This window comes from Zea mays, chromosome 9 (assembly GCF_902167145.1).
Source record: "Zea mays cultivar B73 chromosome 9, Zm-B73-REFERENCE-NAM-5.0, whole genome shotgun sequence".
NCBI classification, from domain to species: domain Eukaryota; kingdom Viridiplantae; phylum Streptophyta; class Magnoliopsida; order Poales; family Poaceae; genus Zea; species Zea mays.
Genome location: NC_050104.1, coordinates 126,020,073 through 126,023,086, shown reverse-complemented (window position 1 = coordinate 126,023,086; position 3,014 = coordinate 126,020,073).

Sequence of the window (3,014 nt, the reverse complement as noted above, 5' to 3'; positions counted from 1 at the left end):
GTTCACGCTGACTTGGTATTTGCTTTTGCGTCACACTTGTATTTTCATCTCCTTCCAAGCCGAAGGTACATTTGTAATGCGATATTGTCTCTATTTTTCCATGATGATATAAAAAAAAGGTTAAATTGATGATGTTATATGATTATTCAAGCTATCTTTTATGTCTCGTATGCTTTGTCTTTCATTAATATATAATGTGATGATGAAGGTTCGTCCTTCATGACCTTCGTCCGAAGATCGTTATATCCTAAGGGAAATAATCCTTCGAAGGACGAAGGACTTTATCGTTTAACATTCTCTGTGTTGCCTTGTTCTTAACTCATAGCATTTGAGAACAAGTCCCCAACATTGGCGCCCACCTCCGGTGAACTCACTTCCACTTCGAGTTTTTTGAACACCTTCGGAAGCCATAGACCCTCGCTATGGCACCGAAGAAAGCTTCAGCGACTGGGGCTGCAGCTCTGCAACTGCTGGACCCTAACCAGGAAACTGTCTCTCTTCGGGAGGCCCGAAGCCAGAAGAGGAAGGCCGTCAGCCCGACGCTTCAGGAGGATGAGCTAGACCAAGAAATCAGGGATATGGAGATGCTACATCAACAGGTGCAAAGGAAGAAGGAGAAGATGGCCCGACTAGCTGAGTTGCAAAGACAGATAGACGAAGCCTCTGAGGAAGTTCGCCATCTTTCTCACGATGAGCAGACCCGAAGGCCTCAGCAGAAAGATCTTCATCAGGAGGGCTTCGTCAACGAAGATGACTGGTATGACAATTTCCATCAGGGAAATTTTGTTTTCGATGATGCTTCTCCTCTGTCCGCTGAACTGCAGGCTACACCTTGGCCCCCGACCTATAAGCCACCCCAACTTCCCATCTTCGACGGCCATTCAGACCCGAAGCAGTTCTTGATGAGCTACGAAGCAACAGTGTCTTCGTATGGTGGCAATGCTGCAGTCATGGCAAAATCTTTTGTTATGGCTGTCAGGAGTGTTGCTCAGACCTGGTATTCCTCCCTTCGACCAGGAACAATCACTTCATGGCAGAAGCTGAAGGATATGTTGTTAACCAGCTTTCAAGGGTTTCAGACGAAGCCGGTCACTGCTCAAGCCTTGTTCCAGTGCACTCAGGATCATGAAGAATACCTTCAGGCGTATGTCAGAAGGTTCTTGCGTTTGAGAGCGCAGGCACCAACGGTGCCCAATGAAATTGTCATCGAGGCCATGATCAAGGGGCTTCGTCCTGGACCTGCAGCTCAATATTTTGCTAGGAAGCCTCCTCAGACTCTGGAGAAGCTGCTCCAAAAGATGGACGAGTACATTCGTGCCGACAATGATTTTCGCCAAAGAAGGGAGGAGGCTTTCAGATTTTCTGAGATGACCAGGGGCTTCGGAGGAAGATTCTATCCGAGGCATGTCAGGTCCATCCATAACTCTACTCAAAGTGATGATAAGGGGAGTCAGCAGCACAGGCCGCAGCCCTCCTCACAGGCTTCGGGGCAACAACAAAGCTTCTTCCGGCCACCAGCTCCAAGAGGAAGAGGCGCCAGGGGCTTTGGCGGAAGATTTGGAGATCAACCAAGGAGAATATTTTGCTTGTTTTGCGGTGAAAACAAGGGCCATACCACCAGGATGTGCCATGTTACCATCCAAAAGCAAAAGGAGATAGCCGAAGCTGCAGCACAACAAGCTCAGCCGAAGCAGGTCATGCATACTGCTTCGTACCATGTGCCTTACATCCCAGAATACGTAGGTAACCACCCTGCAGTTTCTGTTGCTTCGGCAAGTCAACCTCAAGCTTCCTGGCAACAACCTCCACCTCCACCACCGCTGCAACAAGGCCAACAGCCAGAGGGGAGCCAATATGCTCCACACCAAAGGGACTTCAGAGAGCAGTCCGAAGCTCGTACAGTCAACAGCACCGTGCCGGAGTCAAAGCACATTTATTGACAAGTATCCTACCTTGATAGCAGTCTTTTCCATTTAGTTCTATTTTCTGTATAATAAAGAACATTTCGATTTTCATGTAATGGTTTTGTGGTTGGTCATAAGGGAAATCTATTTTCTCCAAAGGCTTAAGTTGCTGAAGCTTGAAAGTTTGCAGAGGACCTTCGAATTATTAAAAATCCTTCGAAGTAACAAAAAGTCGTTCTAAGGAACGCAGAGTAAGTTGCTGAAGTTACAAAAAGCCGTTCCAAAGGGAGCGCAGTGTAAGTTTTTTGCTCCAAAGACGTTCCTAAGGGAATGCAGAGCATACAGCGAAAAGTCAACGCTGATACCGCCTAAGTAAAAGGCGAAGAAGCTCCAAAGACGTTCCTAAGGGAATGCAGAGCTTATACCGCCTAAGTAAAAGGCGAAGAAACTCCAAAGACGTTCCTAAGGGAATGCAGAGCTTATACCGCCTAAGTAAAAGGCGAAGAAACTCCAAAGACGTTCCTAAGGGAATGCAGAGCTTACAGCGAAGAATCAGCGCTGATACAAAAATATTGTGTGGGGATATGTGTGTATCTTTCGGAACAAATGTCATCTACGTAACATAACATCATCACATCATTTTGCATAGCATAAGCATCATACATCATGTTGCATATGGCACAAGAAGGGGACACAATATTGATCTTCGGAAGTATGCTTTGAAAGAGTGAAAATCGTGTTGTCACAAGGAGACACAATCTTCATCTTCGGAGTATAGCTTCGGAGAATGTTTTCACGAAGCTTGGATATTCTTCATCTGAGCACTATGGACATTGTTGTGATACATAACAATTTTTCTTCACGAAGCATGAAAAGAAGGGAAGGTGTTTTTTCGCCGAAGGCTCAAAAGCGGTACGTATGTAAAGTTTCATGCATCGTAAAGAATTGAATAATGAACAGAGACTTGTATATTACATTCAAATGTACCAAATATTACATAAATCACACTTCAACTGTTTTTCCTAATAACACCTAGTCTTCTCTTAATACTACTTCGGCAGCCTCATTTAGAAGCTGTTCAACAACTTTATCCACGATAGTTTCGGCCAT